Here is a 20592-nt window from a genome sequence, read left to right as displayed (position 1 = left end):
AATACTATTGTAACTTTCGTTGGGTTATGTTGCCATGACTACTGTTGTTTAATATCCAGCACTGTGGGCTTTCCTGATTGGTTTCTGGAGGGTCACATGACTAAAAGCGTTTGTTCGGTTTTTTGTTTTTTTGCTTTGTACTCCAAAAAGTTGCTGATGCACCTTGGGGCTGGTTATGTGAGACTCCAGTAATTAATTTCTAATCTCCTTTTTCCCTTATCGGCTGTTTAGTTTTGTTCTGGACTGTGTAATATTTGCGATTGCCTTATTTGCTTATGATTGGCTTGTCTAGTGTCACATGTTACGCAAGCTTTGTTGATGATGGTTGCTATGACAACCCGTTGCGGCACATTAGACACCTTATACAAACAATCCATACTCTTCTTTTTTGAATGTTTTTCAACCTCTTGCCTAATATATGATTCTTTGTTATGTTATGTTATTTTATAGGGTGCACTTTTTTATGTTTTCGGCTGACCGGACTCACGTTGCCCAGGATGATGATGTCACCTGTTTGGGGGCGGAGCTACCCGGGAGAGCGTGGATGCCCGGCCAGTTCACATTGGGGGTCTGCTGTATTTTTAAGGGGTGTTGGGATAAGTAATGTGTAACACTTTTTGGTCTGAGGACGGACGTTATGCGTCCGAAAACGTTCACTATTAAAAGTGCCTGAATAAGGATCCCTTGGAGTGCGCTTTTTTTCTATGTTTATATATATATATATATATATATATATATATATATATATATATATATATATATATATATAAATATAAAAAATATATAAAAATGAAATGATATAAAATATAAAAATAAAAATATGTAGACATAGTCTTGATAAAGGCCTAAAATAGGGCCAAAACACGTTGACAACTTATTGTGAGCTTCATTTTAATTATTCACATTTGTTTACAGCAGTATTGCGCTATGTTGTTGTTTTTTATTCACAGGAACTCAGAATTTATGTACTAAGGGATCTTTTGGATAACTCCGGATCTTCCCCAAAACCTTTTTTTCACTATTTAAAGTTCATATCACTGAGGATACAACTAAGAAACTTTCACATCATTCAGGATTACCACTTAACCCAGAGTGTATAATTGGATTAAGATCACATCAGTTCAATCACTTCTTTCTTTTTTCAAGTTTTTTTCACCTATTCCATTTTTACTTATTATATATTTTATATCATTTCATTTTCATTTTTATATTTTTTATATATTTTTTATATTTTTATATATATTTTTATATATATATATATATATATATACATATAGATTTTTTCACCATTTTGGACTTTTTCACCCTCAATGTTTATTGTAGGACACTATCACAATATTTATTTTTGCATACCCACCTATTCGGATTTATCCCATATCATTATCTTGACCACCATTTCTCTGTGAGATTCATACAGATCTCTACGGAACTCTCTTAGACCATTGATTGATAATATCCTGTTTTACATTTGCATTTTAACCAAGCCTTGTATATCATACATACAATTTTGTATTTAACCATATTTTATATTTTTGTGAATAGAATGGATCCATGACTATTTGTGTATATATTTGTTATTATTAAAATAGATATGTTTTAAATAGTTACTATTTCCTTTGCCTTACCACCCATTAGGTGCTCCTCAAGCTTGATATACTATCTGGTTCTTAATTTTAGGGCAAGCTAGGGGCCCTTAGTCTTTAGGAGCTAACAGGAATCTACTTACGCCAAGCGCTGGGAGATATACCTTACACAGCTGTAAGCCCTGTTTAGGGGCATGCACGTGTATTTAGCACTCTGTGCAACAGTGTTTGTAACTATATATAACAATGCTATAAATGTTCTTGCAATCTCTGCTGTCTGAAGATACGTACAGGCTACTGAGTTCACCTAGTATTACTCTTTAACAAAGGATACTAAGTGATCTAAGCACAATGGATAATAAAAGACAATTGGAAAGTTGTTTGAAATGTCATGTTCTATCCAATCCATTTAAGTTTAATTTTGACTTTACTGTCCCTTTAACAGTACATTAAACAATATCAATGCGTTGTGCGTCATACTTGGCGCCAAAATTTTTAGCTTATTTAAACCCCACTTCCTCAATCCCTCTTGCTTTTTATATGCTCAGAGGGCTATGCTGTTTGCATTTTTTCCCATTCCTGAAACTGCCATATAAGAAAATTTGATAATTTTGCTTTAATGTTGTTTTTTCTTTTACATTTTGCAAGATGTATCAATCTGATCCTGTCTCAGAAACAACTGTTGGAACCCTGCTGCATGATCACAGTTCTAACAAAGCTAAGTGTATCTGTTGTAAATTATCAGAGATTATATCTCCAGCTGTAGTATGTAACAGTTGTCATGATAAGCTTTTGCATGCAGAGAATGTCTCCATCAGTATGTCAGAAGATCTGTGAATGTTATTAAATAATATATATATATATATATATATATATATACATATTATTATTTAATATATATATAGATGGTTGTATACACTAAATAATTCATTTTATTTGTAAAACTCCAAATGTCACTGTGTGTAATTTAGCACCCACTTCTTTTGAATACACATGATACAGTACAGGCCTGTGTCCCAATCATCAAAAGAAATTGTTTTCAAAGTAATCTTAGAAAAGACAATTGGTCTAATTAATTTCAGACAGTCACTTCAAAGAAAGGCAAAAACTTCAATAAGAGATGGTCAATCTATATAGCTGTATATTCCCGGTCTTAGATCAAACATATGATATGCTTATCCTAATTAAGATAACCTTTAAGTTCTTTCAGAGGGGAAACATGTTTCATTGCCTGGATTACAGGAATCCCTGAAAAAACAGAGACATAGTATCTGAAACTTTTCGTTTGAAGCCTAATGACATGCAAAGACTAATTATAACTGCTGAGGTTTGAATATACGAAGCTCAGACATACGTCTGGGGGAAGATTCGCTAAGCAAAAGCACATGTTTTGCAAAACCATTTTTAAAATACAGTCTGCATAATTTAAATACCATATAACAATGTTTAATCCACTGTATTTTATATGAATATAGGGAAATACTAAAATGAACATTTTTAACAACATTATTTTATTTCAGGCACCTAGTAAGTACAGAGATAATTGTTATTTTAAATAATATCCTATGTGTTTTATACACTTAAAAAGAAACATACAGATATGAAATATTAATCTGTATGGGATAATAATCCAATGTAGATATAATTGTGTGAAAACCACATATATTTGCTGATCTCAAAGCATGTATGTGATGTTGAGCGGATGGCTGAAGAAGGAAATTGAATCCAGGATGAAGATATTATAATCCTTAAATTGTTTCATAGAAAATATGGTTTAAATGCATTTTATACATTATAAGTGAAATACATTCACATGGGGTTTTTAAAATGATCAGGAAAAATGATACTGTGTGACCGATGTGTATTTGAACATGTAACTTATTAATATAAATAAATTATGGCATTTTAAATTAACATTTTTAAAGAAATGTTTTTACTGTATAGAGACAATTAAAATTAAACTATTTGTCTCTGTCTGCTGCCCCCGATGGCCAAAATCCAGTATTACAGCCAAAAGGCCTTTGGCTGTTAAAAATTAAATTTCCCAGGGCCAGTCCATGCTCAGATCCAAAGGGCCTATCCAATTCACCAATGATGGTACAGAACAAAAAGGGATGGGGTTATAACACATGATAAAACCCCAAGCATAGGATAATAAGGGCTGGCTGTCTGTCTGCTAACTGGTAACTGAAATTGGCTGCGTTGAACACAGTTATTATAAGCAAAATAGCTACCCTTTATTCTCCACATGTAAAATACTCCTTTTGTATTCTGAGGTGAAATTGGACCTGTTGAGAAATATTGGAAGCTGAATATCAATTTGGTTATTTTTGGTAAAGTATAAGAGGTTGCTAAATATAAGTAATATTTAAATCAAAGGTATTTAGTAATTATAATCAAATAGCAGGTCTAAAAGAACAAATTGTATTTTAACCTTGTGTTTCATAGTCCTGTACAGTGTTAAGCTTGTCTTTTGTATGCTAAGTTATTTATCTTTGCAAATATATAAATATATTTAGAATTTGTCTTAACTGTAGGTAAATAAGAACTTATTTCAACATAGATAAATTGGCATTTAAACTGACTGTTTACATTAAGAAACTATATAACTCCTGGTGTTGTAATTAGAGTGTATATTGTTCTATTGTTTATTTAAGCATTTTTAAAGTATAATTCTGAATGTTAGTGGCTTATATCTTGGTCTCCTATTGTGATATTTTTAATGAAACTCAATTGTGAATAAAGCTAGTTCTAAAGGTAAATTCTATGATCTTTGCATAACATATTATAATAGTTAGATGTGTATAGTTTGATTCAGGTCTGGCTTTCTACAAATATAATTCAATGTGTCTATACATTTTAACTAATAAAAAATAATTTAGGAATTTACATTAATTTTATTGTCTTGGTATATGCATTTCTATTGGGGGTTTATTTTAAAGAATAATTATTAAATATATTGTATTATAACCTGGCCAAATACTGACAAGTACTAGTACAGTATCTGCTGTTCCTTCAACATCTAATGTACATGATATCCCTGTGGATATTAACATTTTTATTAATGATGCAATACAGAAGGCTTTGTCTGCTATTCGGCCCTCTAATAAACGTAAAAGGTGTTTTTAAAACTTCTCATAAAGTTGATGACATTTTTTAATGACCGAAAACATACTGAAATATCCTCCTCTAATGAGGATCTCTCTGATTCAGAAGATCCTATCTCAGACATTGACACTGACAAATCTACTTATTTCTTCAAGATTGAGTATATTCGTTCCTTGTTAAAAGAAGTTTCGGTTACTTTGGATATTGAGGAGTCTAGTCCTCTTGATATTAAAACTAGTAAACATTTCAATTCTGTTTATAAACCTCCTGTGGTTACTCCTGAGGTTTTTCCAGTTCCTGATGCTATATCTGATATGATTGCTAAGAAATGGATTAAGCCTGGTACTCATTTCATTCTTTCTTCTAGGTTTAAAAGGTTGTATCCTTTTGCCTGCAGCTAGATTACAGTTTTGGGAAAAAGTTCCCAAAGTTGATGGGGCTATTTCTACTCTTGCTAAACGTACGACTATTCCTATGGAACATAGTACTTCTTTTAAGGATCCTTTAGATAGGAAACTTGAATCTTTTCTAAGGAAAGCTTATTTATTTTCTGGCTATATTCTCAGGCCTGCTATTTCTAAGGCTGATGTTGCGGCTGCATCAACTTTCTGGTTGGATAGCCTAGCACAACAGGAAACAGATCCGGATTTGTCTAGCAGTGTTCGCTTGCTTCAACATACTAATCATTTTATCTGTGATGCTATTTTTGATATCATCAAAATTTATGTTAAATCTATGTCTTTAGATATTTTAGCTAGAAGAGCTTTGTGGCTCAAATCTTGGAATGCTGACATGGTATCCAAGTCTAGATTACTATCTCTTTCTTTCCAACATAACAATTTACTTGGTTCTCAGTTGGATTCAATTATTTCAGCTATCACTGGGGGAAGGGAGTTTTTTTACCTCAGGATAAAAGATCTAAGGGTAAATCTAAAGCTTCTAATCATTTTCGTTCTTTTTGACAGAATAAGGAACAGAAATCCAATCCTTCCCCCAAAGACTCTGGTTCCAATTGGAAACTTTCTTCAAGTTGGACTAACCCCAAGCCTTTTAAGAATCCAAAGCCAGCCCCCAAGGAGGCATGAAGGTGCGGCCCTCATTCCAGCTCAGCTGGTGGGGGGCAGATTGAAATTATTCCAAGACATTTGGGCAGATTCTGTCCAAAATCAGTGGATTCAGAGTATTGTATCTCAAGGGTATCAAATAGGATTCAGAGTAATACCTCCTGTTAGAAGATTTTCTCTCTCTCACGTTCCAGCAAATCCGGTGAAGGCTCAGGCTTTTCTGAAGTGTGTTTCAGATCTAGAGCTTTCAGGGGTAATCATACCAGTTCCATTTCAGGAACAGGGTCTGGGGTTTTATTCAAATCTATTCATTGTCCCAAAGAAAGAAAATTCATTCAGGCCAGTTCTAGATCTGAAAATTTTGAATCATTTTGTAAGAGTTCCCACTTTCAAGATGGTGACTATAAGGACTATTCTGCCTTTTGTTCAGCAAGGTCATTATATGTCCACGATAGACTTACAGGATGCATATCTTCATATTCCGATTCATCCAGACCACTATCGGTTTCTGAGTTTCTCTTTTCTAGACAAGCATTACCAATTTTTCACTCTTTCATCTGGCCTAGCGACAGCTCCAAGGATCTTTTCAAATGTTCTCGGTGCCCTTCTTTCTGTAATCAGAGAACAGGGTATTGCGGTGTTTCCTTATTTGGACAATATGTTGGTACTAGTCTTTACATTCTGCCGAATCTCACACAAATCATCTAGTGTTGTTTCTTCAAAGACATGGTTGGAGGATTCATTTACCAAAGAGTGCCTTGATTCCTCAGACAAGGGTCACCTTTTTAGGTTTCCAGATAGATTCAGTGTCCATGACTTTGTCTTTAAAAGACAAATGAAATTAGTTTCAGCTTGTCGAAACCTTCAGTCTCGAACATTCCCTTCAGTGGCTATGTGCATGGAGGTTTTAGGTCTCATGACTGCAGCATCGGAAGCGATTCCCTTTGCTCGTTTTCACATGAGACCTCTGCAGCTTTGTATGCTGAATCAATGGTGCAGGGTTTATACACGGATATCACAATTGATATTCTTAAATCCCAACATTCAACTCTCTCTGACTCTCTCTGACCACCATTGTATAGTTCAAGGGGCCTCTTTTGTTCATCCTACCTGGACTGTGATCACAACAGATGCAAGTCTTTCAGGTTGGGGAGCTGTCTGGGGATCTCTGACAGCACAAGGGGTTTGGAAACCTCAAGAGGCGAGGTTACCAATCATTATTTTAGAACTTCGTGCTATTTTCAGGGCTCTTCAGATTTGGCTTCTGTTAAGGAGAGAACCATTCATTTGTTTTCAGACAGACAATATCACAACTGTGGCATATGTCAAATCATCAGGGTGGGACTCAGAGTCCCCTAGCTATAAAATAAGTATATTGAATACTTTCTTGGGCAGAATCCAGCTTTTGTCTAGTTTCTGCGGTGCATATCCCAGGTGTAGACAATTGGGAAGCGGATTATCTCAGCCGTCAGACCTTTCATCTGGGGAAGTGGTCTCTCCATCCAGATGTATTTTGTCAGATTGTATAGATGTGGGATCTTCCAGAAATAGATCTGACGACTTCTCATTTAAACAAGAAACTTCCTAGGTACCTGTCCAGGTCCAGGAATCCTCAGGCGGAGATGGTGGATGCTTTAGCAGTTACCTGGTTTTACCAACCTGCTTATATCTTTCCGCCTTTAGTTCTTCTTCCAAGAGTGATCTCCAAGATGATCATGGAACAATCATTTGTGTTTCTGGTAGCACCAGCGTGACCTCACAGATTTTGGTATGCGGATCTTGTCCGAATGTCCAGTTGTCAGCCTTGGCCACTTCCTTTAAGGCCAGACCTTCTGTCTCAAGGGCCGTTTTTTCATCAGGATCTCAAATCGTTAAATTTGAAGGTATGGAAATTGAACACTTAGTGCTTAGTCATAGAGGTTCCTCTGACTCAGTGATTAATACTATGCTACAGGCTCGTAAGTCTGTTTCAAGAAGGATTTATTATTGAGTTTGGAAGACCTATATTTCATGGTGTTCTTATAAATTCTCCTGGCATTCTTTTAGAATTCCTAGAATTTTTCAGTTTCTTCAGGATAGTTTGGATAAAGGATTGTCTGCAAGTACTGTGATGGGACAAATCTCTGCTCTTTCTGTTTTATTTCACAAAAAGATTGCTAAACTTCCTGATATCCACTGTTTTGTACAGGCTTTGGTTCATATCAAGCCTGTTATTAAATCGATCTCTCCTCTTTGGAGTCCTCCTTTTGAGCCTCTGCATTTTTTGGATATTAAACTACTTTCCTGGAAAGTGTTGTTCCTTTTGGCTATCTCTTCTGCTAGAAGAGTTTCTGAATTGTCTGCTCTCTCTTGTGAGTCTCCTTTTCTGATTTTCCATCAGGATAAAGCTGTTTTGTGGACTTCATTTAAATTTCTTCCTAAAGTTGTTAATTCTACCAAAATTAATAGGGAAATTGTTGTTCCTTCCTTTTGTCCTAATGCTAAGAATTCTCTGGAGAGATCCTTACATTCTTTGGATGTTGTACGAGCTTTAAAATATTATGTTGAAGCTACTAAAGATTTCAGAAAGACTTCTAGTCTATGTGTTGTCTTTTCTGGCTCTAGGAAAGGTCAGAAAGCTTCTGCCATTTCTTTGGCATCTTGGTTAAAGCTTTTGATTCATAAGACTTATTTGGAGGCGGGTCAGCCCCCGCCTCAGAGAATCACAGCTCATTCTACTAGATCAGTAATCAAAAGGTGAGGATAGTTCTGGGTTTCAAGCTGGATGTTACCGTATCTTATTATAGCAGTCAAAAGCTCAAGAAAAGTGTTGTTACAACTAAGACACTAAGGTGTAAAGTGGAAACAAGTAAGCAAGCCATCAGTAAATGCCAAATGCATGTATGTGCAATGGGGTTGTAACATTCAAATCATTGCTCAAATGAGCACTCACCCGATGTAAACTTCTTGCGCTGACTCAAGCATCCACCATTTGCGGAAACGGAGTAAAGGAATACACACTCCGACTGCTCGATGCGTCCAGTATCACGGAGGAGGATGATCATTTTCAACCGCAGCCTGGTTCAACTCGCTCCTGAGGAAACCCAGGCTCTGCGGTGCTCTTGATCCTTTGCCGGTTCCGGAATGCCTTCGTGGTGATGATGTGCGTGATCAGTTTCTCCAATCCAAGTGGAGGGCAGGTGAGTCACGTGGGGAACAACGTCCAATCCCAGATTAAGCTAGGCTTGCAGACAAGATCCAACACAAACCATATACAGAGCTGAACCTTTGATAAGACCGCCGAGGGTAGCCACGCTGTTACTGTTGGATACGGGATAATTGAAAGGACTCCTTGTAATCCTGAATGTAATTCATAAAAAGAAAAAGTAATCCTGAAGTTCCAAAAATTTATTAAAAAAGCAGCTTTATTATGTAATTTTAAAATTGGACATGGTGGCACATAGACAAAAGGTTTTATGCGTTTCGGCGTAAGCCGTATTCATAAACCTGAACAAACACCGGTGTGTGTCATTTAAAAAGCATTAAGATAAGCTGGTCATTGGTTGGTGCCGAACACACTCCTATTAACCAGTTAATAGTCAGAAAAAACACATTGTTAATTACAGTCAGGAGGATGATACAGGAAAACGATGATAATAGTTGATAATACATAGATGGTTTAAGCATTTGTTACACAGTATACAAAATACGATATGCAAATATAGGTATAGATATAGAAATAGATGTGACTTGAAGGGGATTGAACATTGGAAAGGCATAGTATATAAGACAATAAACACAATCTATCATGTCAGAGGAATGCTAGCTGTCAGATATCCCCTGCAAATAGTTACACATCGTTTGCTAAAAGATGTACATTTAGTATGGTATAAAAATAATACTCCAAAATTAGTTTATACATATTTCAAGGGCTACTACATGAAGCACCTTTTTTGAACTGTGGGGCCATATTAAAGTCATATTAATTTAATTTAATCGGGTCATGTCTATATGGATGTATGTGTATATCAATGATTAATAATTAATCTAAATATCAGTTGGTAAAAACAATTATAGTACTTTTCCACAATCATCTATTAAGAGCAATTGCGACAATTCATGGTCACAAGGGAGCTCGTAAGAGGCAAAAAATGCCAAGAAAAGAACCTATAATTTCCCAAACAATTTATATATATATATATACACGACCTTGATCAAATACACAATATAAAATTTATGTACATTAACCAGCTAGACTTGTTGTCAAGTTGAGTAGAGAAAACTTATAAGTCAATTATAGGAGAATATGTAGCAGGACTGTGAAATACAAAAAGACAGAAATAATGTGCATAGCCCCAATGGTGACTTTTGTATCACCCATACAATAAATATACATAGAAGAAGTAAGTATTGGACCATGAAACCTTTATTTCCAATGGTTAATAATATCAAACTCGTAATTAAAACCATATGGAACCTGAGTATGCAGTTTCATGATCCAATAAACTTCCTGTCTGGCCAGGATCTGGTCCTTATTGCCTCCCCTGGGTGGTAAGCATATGGTTTCAATGCCTCTCCACTTAAAACATCTAGTATCCTTGCCGTGCACCTCTATGAAATGTCTCGAAAGGGCAGAACATGGTTTTTCGTATTTAATGTAACCAAGATGTTCCCGGATGCGAGTCCTAACATCTCTACTGGTCATGCCCACATATTGTTTGGAATGTTCAAGGCATTCAATGAGGTACACTACATAGGAGCTAGAGCAATTAATGCATCCCCTGGTCAGGAAACTCCCTCCAGTACCACACAAATAGAATTCCTTTCCTTCAACTATGGAGTCACAGGCTTTGCACCTGTGATTACCACATTTGTAGATACCATTCACATGTAACCAAGAGCTAGTACTGCTCTTTTTGACAGGTAATTGACTAGGAGCCAAAATGTTGCCCAAAGTAAGATTTTTTGAGTACACACACTTGAATCCTTTTTCCACTGTTGTTTTAAGTAGGGTATCTCCCAAAAGAATGGGAAAATACTTTTTAATGATGTCACAGACAGAAGTATAATCTGACGAGTATTGGGTGATGAAAGATAACGGTCTATCTTCCTTCAGTTTCTGTTTTCTGGATAGTGATTGTGTTTTGTTTTTTACCACTCAGAAGTGTATCGTTAGCAAGATGATCTAGTAGTTTGGAAGAATAGCCTCTGTTTTTAAGCCTTTGTTTTATTTCCTTGCTTTCCTCAATAAATTCACTGTCTTTGCTACAAATTCTTCTAGCTCTCAGGAATTGGCTCTTGGCTATCCCTTTCAATACATGAGAAGGGTGTCCACTTTTTTTGTGTAGAATAGTGTTTCCCGATATAGGTTTCCTAAATAGCTTAGAGTGTATTTTGTGTTCTGTGGGATCACCTATCAATGTGATGTCCAGAAAATTGACAGCTTTTTCATGCCACTCATACGTAAACTTCAATGTGGCTATCGTTTAAGTACTGAAAAAACAATTTTGCTCTTGTCTCTGTAGACGACCAGATGAAAATCAGGTCGTCTATGAAACAACGGTAGAATACTACTTCTGCTCTGAAGGGGTTATCCATACCATAGATAAAGAAGTGTTCCAACCATCCCATGAACAGATTAGCATATGAGGGGGCAAATTTTTCCCCCATGGCTGTACCCTGCTTCTGTAGGTAGAACACCCCTTCAAAGCAGAAGTAGTTATGTTCCAACAAGTACTGTGTGATACGCAGAAGATATGTTATATGATCTTCGGTTAGATCGGCACTGGAGGTTAAAAAGTATCTGATGGCCTCTAGACCCATGTTGTGTGGTATGCTGGAATATAGGGAAACCACATTGATCGTAAGCCAACTGTTGTGGTCATTCCATTCAATCTCTTCCAGCAAACTGAGTACATGTGGTGTATCACGTATGTAACTAGGTAAAGCCAAAACATACGGTTGTAAGACCCCATTGAGCCAGTCACACAGTGGTTCCAACAAAGAGCCAATCCCTGACACAATAGGGCAACCCTTAATGTTGGTCAGGCTCTTGTGAACTTTCGGCAGATGATGGAATACCGGGATGATGGGATGATTGACATAAAGAGAATCAGCTGTTTGCTGATCAAATATTCCAAATTCAACCCCGTCATCCAAGATCTGCGCCAGTTCATGTTGGAAACGTGCGGTCAAAATCTTGATCTCTGCTTTATTTAAGATATAGGAAGATACATTTATCACACTTGTGGAATTAGTCATGTGGGGTTGGGTTAGATCTTGTTTGTTGCTGGTGTCTGAATGCATAATACGTTTGTGTACTTCATTCTCATTAGGGAAGACACTTTCTACAATAGCCTTAGTGATTTTGGGTCTGGCCCCTTGCTTAGTTAAGGCCTCATTTGTCACCTTTCATTTTGTATAGGTGGAATACCTTCATCACCACCTGCTACTGAGTCGGTATCGTAATCATTACCTGAACCCTCATCACAAGAAGTGGATGCAGCCTGGGAATAGGCATCATCATCAGTAGTCTCAGGATCAGAGAAAGTTTCTCATTTTAGACTTGTTTTTTCTCTTCTTGTGATGAGGGAATGGTTACTAGATCAGTCTCCACGTCTTGGGCTTTTAAGAATGAAGCTTCAGTTGATCAGATTCGCAAAGCAGCAACTTGGTCTTTACATACATTTACTAAATTCTACCGTTTTGATGTATTTGCTTCTTCTGAAGCAGTTTTTGGTAGAAAAGTTCTTCAGGCAGCTGTTTCAGTTTGATTCTTCTGCTTCTGCTTTAAGTTTTTTCTTTAAATTTATGAGAAAAACTTAATATTTTGTCTGGATTACATTTTTTCAGCGGAAAATGGCTGTTTTTGTTTTATCCCTCCCTTTCTAGTGACAATTCTGTGGATTACACATCTTGGGTATTTCTATCCCATACGTCACTAGCTCAAGGACTCTTGCCAATTACATGAAAGAAAACATAATTTATGTAAGAACTTACCTGATAAATTAATTTCTTTCATATTGGCAAGAGTCCATGAGACCCACTCTTTTTATGGTGATTATGATTTTTGTATAAAAGCACAATTATATTTCCAGTTCCATCTTTTTGTATGCTTTTTTACTCCTTTTTCTATCACCCCACTACTTGGTGCCTTGTTCCTTGGACTCGGGGATTCAAGGGACCGCTGAGCCATCCGCCTCTGGGGATTCTGTCCTCCAAGAGGCAAGTTCCCTACCGCTCCCTACTACTACACATGTGGGTAACCAAGTTTATGTTTATCCCTCCTTGCAGGGTGGCTTGTTTCCCCCGGAGGTTACAGCATGTTTTAGTTTTCACATACTTTTGGCGATTATGCGTCTGCAAAGTCCAGACGTTTATTTGCGATTATGCTCGTGCCCTATTGTCCCGGATCTCCCGGCCTTTGGAGGGCCTATACAATTCCCTGCGGGTGTAGCTGTCCCTGAGTGTTGTGCCTTTTGTTACAGGATAGCGCGCCTTAGCGTTTTACTCAGACACGTTTACTTCTGCGGAAGTTTGTTAAGGGCATGTTGGTCCTCTGTTATTCTCTTCCCCTCTAAGGGAGGATTTGGGCAACTTGACAGTTATAATCCTGTCTGCAGGCTGGTCCTGCTTGGGTTTAGACCTTCTGTCTTGTTGCTTTTTCAGACTCGTGGCACCTGTTCTGCCTGGCTTGTCCGGTTGAGGTGCAGAGTGTTCACTTTATTATTTGTGTTTTCTTGTTTTTATTTTACAAGTTAAAGCTAAGCATTCTAAAAGGACTTGCGGGTCCGAAGGGTCGGAAGGATTGTTTCAGTCCTTTTTAAGCCTTCAAGCTAGTTGACTGGGTCAGTGGAGTTCCGCTGTGTAACTCTCTTTTGCTTCTGATACTCTCAGGACCTAGAGTTTTTCTTCCTCATGTGGGAGGATTGGGGGCTTAGCACCTTTTTACCTCCAGTTTGGGCAGTTTAGCCTTCTGGGAATATGGGAGTTGTCCTTTTGGACTTGTTCCTTCAGTGGTTCTCTTCTTCATTGAGACCATTTGGACTTTGTCCATTTCTCCATGTGGGTTAGGTCACCTTATGGGGACTTGGTTCCTTTTGGGAGCTGGTTGTTCTCTTCATTGAGACCTTTTGAAAAAGACTTTGTCCGTTTCTCCATGAGGGCTGGGTTAGCTTATGGGGACCTGGTTTTCCCTTCGGGAGATGGTTGTTCCCTTTTAGGGACATTGGGCTCTGCTTAGGGTTCTTCCTCGGAGCTGGGGATACTCTGCATCCTTTTCTCATGTGATCCTCTGATTCATATTGGAGGTGATGTGGAGACTACCTTTGCTTGAGTGACTTTGTCCTCAAGGTATCCCTTTGCTCTTGGACCTCCTGTGACTGTTTGTTTGCCTATGGGTTCTAGTGTTTTTGCTCGACTTTTGGTTCCTTAGCTCCTTTGGAGCGTTGGACTTCGGCAAGGGGTGGTCTCTTCCTTAGGTTGGGATTTGCGAGGTGTCTCTCTATCCAGGTTAATCTAGATCAGGGGTGTCCAAACTTTGCTCTCCAGAGGTTTTGGAACTACATTTCCGATGATGCTCAGCCAGCATTTTATCTAGCTGAGCATCATGGGAAATGTAGTTCCAAAACCTCTGGAGAGCAAAGTTTGGACACCCCTGATCTAGATATTTCATTGATGTCTCCCTGTGGGTCTGTTTTTTTATATCAGACGGGGTGTTGACGTTTCTGGGATATTGTTTGTTTTAAACAATTGAGGGCTCAGACCTATCATCTCCCTGGTTCTTCTGGTTGCTGAGGCTCACTCAGTTTTTTCCCTTGTGGATCCCGTTGCGGGTTGTTACCAGACTTCTATGATCTAGGGCGGGTTCGGGTTTCTCCAGTTCCAGGGAACTTGGGCTATGACCTTGATCTGGTTAGTTGATCTGGTCTCGGTTGGTCAGGGTTTTCTGAGTGCCGTTGCTCATTGGGCTTGCCTTATGTTTAATGATCTGTTTCCCTTGGGCAGGTTACTGAGGTAACCTGATGGCTTCGCTTTTAGGTAGGCGAAGGGGTTTGCAGTGTATCTACTTCAGCTATTGCTCCTTGTCTGTGGGCTAGCAGACTAATTTTTTAAGGGGATTCCTTTCAAGTTAATCTCTGTTGGAGATTTGATCTCTTATTCAGCCTGTGGCTTCATGTCTTGTGGGCAGGTTCTCTGTCTTTAATGGCCCCCTTTTTTCTTAAAGAGAGGACTTGATCTCCTCCTTACGGAGGTGTGGCCCCTGTCTTAGGGCTTCTCCTGGATTCAGAGGGTTTAACCTATTTCGGAGAACAGTATGTTCTCTGGGTTGTTCTGTTACATCTGGAGTCTTGTTGGCTCCGCGTCAAGACTATATTGGGCTTTTTGCCAGATTTCTCTGGGACTTCGGCCTTGTTGGCTGCCTCTAAGGAGTTTTTGGGTTGGCACCTGAGCTCTGTTGGAAGGGCTGTAGCCATTCTTCCGCTCGTTTTTGAACTGATGTTGGGTTTTTTTCTGTTCCCCTGCTTCAGACCTGCCGACGCTTGGGCTGGCCTGGCTGGGAGTAGGTTCCGAGATTCTTGTTCATCTTGAAGGTGCATTGGGCCTTGTTGAGGTTCTGTGCTTCTCCATTTTGGGACCTATGTGATGGTCTGGCGGCTTGGATTGCCTAGAGTGTGCCTCTGTCTTGTATTTCTACATTCTAATTCCTTGTTTGGCCGCTTTTTAATTCTCAGGAAGTATTTTCTTCTGTGTCATTCTGTTGATGGCTGCGTATCTTGACTCAGGTGTTTACCTCGTCTTGGTCTGCTACGCGTATTTGTGTTTGGATACTTCTGTATTCTGAGTTCTAAGATTGAGGACTCCGTCTTCAGTTGTCTTTTCAGATGCATTCGCACGATGTTGTAGAGAAATATTTTCTCTTTTCTGCTACCAGGTCCTAAATCTTGTGGTTTCTGTCTGCGCAGGGCGTTGCCTCCCCTTGTTTGCCAGGACCCTTTTTGACCTTTGTGAGCTGAGCTCGTTCTGTTTTTATTTTTTGTCCTTTCTGGATTTTTGGGGTGACCTTTCGGTTTCCCTTTTGTTTTTCCTTGGCCTATCCCTTTGGGAGTTTCGGCTGCTGTTCCCTTTGCTAGTGAGGGGTGTATGTTTGGGCACCGACTGCTGGGCGATGGTGTCTCCTGGAGGACTGTGGATTCAGTTGAGTCTAATTGCGGTCTATAGCTAGGCTTCAGGGCTATCTGCGGGTCAGTGTTCTTGGGGCTTTTTCCTTTTCAATGTTTCTCGGCTTCGGATGAAGCAGGGTTTTGTTGGGTAGTAGTTTTCAGGCATGGTGCCCTCAGAATCGTCCGCCTCTTGTATCCTCCCGTCTTGGCATTCTGTGTTCTTTTTAGCTTGGGTATTGTTTTACCAAAAGTAATGAATACAGCTATGGACTCTTTCCATTTTAGAAGAAAACTTAAATTATGATTACCTGATAAAAAAAATAATCTTTGAATGGAAAGAGTCCACAGCTCCCCGCCCGTAATTTTTATGTGGGGCGTCTATTTATCTTCTTCTGGCACCTTTCACCCTGATATTTCTTCTACTGTTCCTTGTTCCTCGGCAGAATGACTGGGGGATGAGAGAAGTGGGAGGAGTATTTAAGCCTTTGGCTGGGGTGTCTTTTCCTCCTCCTGGTGGCAAGGTTCTAATTTCCCAAAAGTAAAGAATGCAGCTGTGGACTCTTTTCATTCAAAGAAAACAAAATTATAAGGTAAGCATAATTTTAAGTTTTTAAGCAACTTTCTAATTTACTCCAATTATCAATTTTTCTTCATTCTCTTGCTATCATTATTTGAAAAGCAAGAATGTAAGTTTAGATGCCGGCCCATTTTTGGTTCACAACCTGGGTTGTTCTTGCTGATTGGTTGCTAAATGTCAGCCTCCATTAAACAAGTGCTGCCCAGTGTTCTGAACCAAAAATTGGCTGGCTCCTTAGCTTAGATGTCTTCTTTTTCAAATAAAGATAGCAAGAGAATGAAGAAAATGTGATAATAGGAATAAATTAGAAAGTTGCTTAAAATGTCATGCTCTATCTGAATCATAAAAGAAAATATTTGGGTTTAATATCCCTTAATGATTTCTAGGAAAACAACTTTACTGTATACTTTCATTGTCTAATAGTATTGTTATATCAGCTGTGTGCCGGGATATTATCTGTGTGTCACAGACGTACAGTGACTAATAATGCAATAAACCCATAGAAATAACTTCACTGACTCACTATTCATTGTCTAATAGTATTGTTATATCAGCTGTGTGCTGGGATATTATCTGTGTGTCACAAACATACAGTGACTAATAATGCAATAAACACATAGAAATAACTTCACTGACTCACTATTTAATGTCTAATAGTATTGTTATATCAGCTGTGTGCCGGGATATTATCTGTGTGTCACAGACGTACAGTGACTAATAATGCAATAATCACATAGAAATGACTTCACTCACTCACTATTTAATGTCTTATAGTATTGTTATATCAGCTGTGTGCCGGGATATTATCTGTGTGTTACAGACGTACAGTGACTAATAATGCAATAAACACACAGAAATAACTTCACTGACTCACTATTTATTGTCTAATAGTATTGTTATATCAGCTGTGTGCTGGGATATTATCTGTGTGTCACAGACGTACAGTGACTAATAATGCAATAAACACATAGAAATAACTTCACTGACTCACTATTTAATGTCTAATAGTATTGTTATATCAGCTGTGTGCAGGGATATTATCTGTGTGTCACAGACGTACAGTGACTAATAATGCAATAAACACATAGAAATAACCTCACTGACTCACTATTTAATGTCTAATAGTATTGTTATATCAGCTGTGTGCCGGGATATTATCTGTGTGTTACAGACGTACAGTGACTAATAATGCAATAAACACATAGAAATAACTTCACTGACTCACAATTTAATGTCTAATAGTATTGTTATATCAGCTGTGTGCTGGGATATTATCTGTGTGTCACAGACGTAGAGTGACTAATAATGCAATAAACACATAGAAATAACTTCACTGACTCACTATTTAATGTCTAATAGTATTGTTATATCAGCTGTGTGCCGGGATATTATCTGTGTGTCACAGACGTACAGTGACTAATAATGCAATAAACACATAGAAATAACCTCACTCACTCACTATTCATTGTCTAATAGTATTGTTATATCAGCTGTGTGCCGGGATATTATCTGTGTGTTACAGACGTACAGTGACTAATAATGCAATAAACACATAGAGATAACTTCACTCACTCACTATTCATTGTCTAATAGTATTGTTATATCAGCTGTGTGCCGGGATATTATCTGTGTGTTACAGACATACAGTGACTAATAATGCAATAAACACATAGAAATAACTTCACTGACTCACTATTTAATGTCTAATAGTATTGTTATATCAGCTGTGTGCCGGGATATTATCTGTGTGTCACAAACGTACTGTGACTAATAATGCAATAAACACTGACTCACTATTTAATGTCTAATAGTATTGTTATATCAGCTGTGTGCCGGGATATTATCTGTGTGTCACAAACGTACAGTGACTAATTATGCAATAAACACTGACTCACTATTTAATGTCTAATAGTATTGTTATATCAGCTGTGTGCCGGGATATTATCTGTGTGTCACAAACGTACAGTGACTAATTATGCAATAAACACATAGAAATAACTTCACTGACTCACTATTTAATGTCTAATAGTATTGTTATATCAGCTGTGTGCCGGGATATTATCTGTGTGTCACAAATGTACAGCGACTAATAATGCAATAAACACATAGAAATAACGTCACTGACTCACTATTTAATGTCTAATAGTATTGTTATATCAGCTGTGTGCCGGGATATTATCTGTGTGTCACAAACGTACAGTGACTAATAATGCAATAAACACAAAGAAATAACGTCACTGACTCACTATTTAATGTCTAATAGTATTGTTATATCAGCTGTGTGCCGGGATATTATCTGTGTGTCACAAACGTACTGTGACTAATAATGCAATAAACACTGACTCACTATTTAATGTCTAATAGTATTGTTATATCAGCTGTGTGCCGGGATATTATCTGTGTGTCACAAACGTACAGTGACTAATTATGCAATAAACACTTAGAAATAACGTCACTGACTCACTATTTAATGTCTAATAACATAATTTATGTAAGAACTTACCTGATAAATTCATTTCTTTCATATTAGCAAGAGTCCATGAGCTAGTGACGTATGGGATATACATTCCTACCAGGAGGGGCAAAGTTTCCCAAACCTCAAAATGCCTATAAATACACCCCTCACCACACCCACAAATCAGTTTAACGCATAGCCAAGAAGTGGGGTGATAAGAAAAAAGTGTGAAAGCATAAAAAAATAAGGAATTGGAATAATTGTGCTTTATACAAAAAAATCATAACCACCACAAAAAAGGGTGGGCCTCATGGACTCTTGCTAATATGAAAGAAATGAATTTATCAGGTAAGTTCTTACATAAATTATGTTTCTTTCATGTAATTAGCAAGAGTCCATGAGCTAGTGACGTATGGGATATACATTCCTACCAGGAGGGGCAAAGTTTCCCAAACCTCAAAATGCCTATAAATACACCCCTCACCACACCCACAAATCAGTTTTACAAACTTTGCCTCCTATGGAGGTGGTGAAGTAAGTTTGTGCTAGATTCTACGTTGATATGCGCTCCGCAGCAAGTTGGAGCCCGGTTTTCCTCTCAGCGTGCAGTGAATGTCAGAGGGATGTGAGGAGAGTATTGCCTATTTGAATGCAGTGATCTCCTTCTACGGGGTCTATTTCATAGGTTCTCTGTTATCGGTCGTAGAGATTCATCTCTTACCTCCCTTTTCAGATCGACGATATACTCTTATATATACCATTACCTCTGCTGAATTTCGTTTCAGTACTGGTTTGGCTTTCTACAAACATGTAGATGAGTGTCCTGGGGTAAGTAAATCTTATTTTCTGTGACACTCTAAGCTATGGTTGGGCACTTTGTTTATAAAGTTCTAAATATCTGTATTTAAACATTTATTTGCCTTGACTCAGAATGTTCAACATTCCTTATTTTTCAGACAGTCAGTTTCATATTTGGGATAATGCTTTTCAAATTGATAATTTTTTTCTTACCTTCAAAAATTTGACTCTTTTTCCCTGTGGGCTGTTAGGCTCGCGGGGGCTGAAAATGCTTCATTTTATTGCGTCATTCTTGACGCAGACTTTTTTGGCGCAAAAAAAAAAAAAAAAAAAAAAAAAAACCAAACAAATCTTTTCCGTTTCCGGCGTCATACGTGTCGCCGGAAGTTGCGTCATTTTTTGACGTTATTTTGCGTCAAAGATGTCGGCGTTCCGGATGTTGCGTCATTTTTGGCGCCAAAAGCATTTAGGCGCCAAAAAATGTGGGCGTCTTTTTTGGCGCCAAAAAATATGGGCGTCACTTTTGTCTCCACATTATTTCAGTCTCATTTTTCATTGCTTCTGGTTGCTAGAAGCTTGTTCTTTGGCATTTTTTCCCATTCCTGAAACTGTCATTTAAGGAATTTGATCAATTTTGCTTTATATGTTGTTTTTTCTCTTACATATTGCAAGATGTCTCACGTTGCATCTGAGTCAGAAGATACTACAGGAAAATCGCTGTCTAGTGCTGGATCTACCAAAGCTAAGTGTATCTGCTGTAAACTTTTGGTAGCTATTTCTCCGGCTGTTGTTTGTACTAATTGTCATGACAAACTTGTTAATGCAGATAATATTTCCTTTAGTAAAGTACCATTGTCTGTTGCAG

The sequence above is a fragment of the Bombina bombina genome, chromosome 5 (assembly GCF_027579735.1).
Source record: "Bombina bombina isolate aBomBom1 chromosome 5, aBomBom1.pri, whole genome shotgun sequence".
NCBI classification, from domain to species: Eukaryota; Metazoa; Chordata; class Amphibia; order Anura; family Bombinatoridae; genus Bombina; species Bombina bombina.
This window is presented reverse-complemented; position numbering follows the sequence as displayed.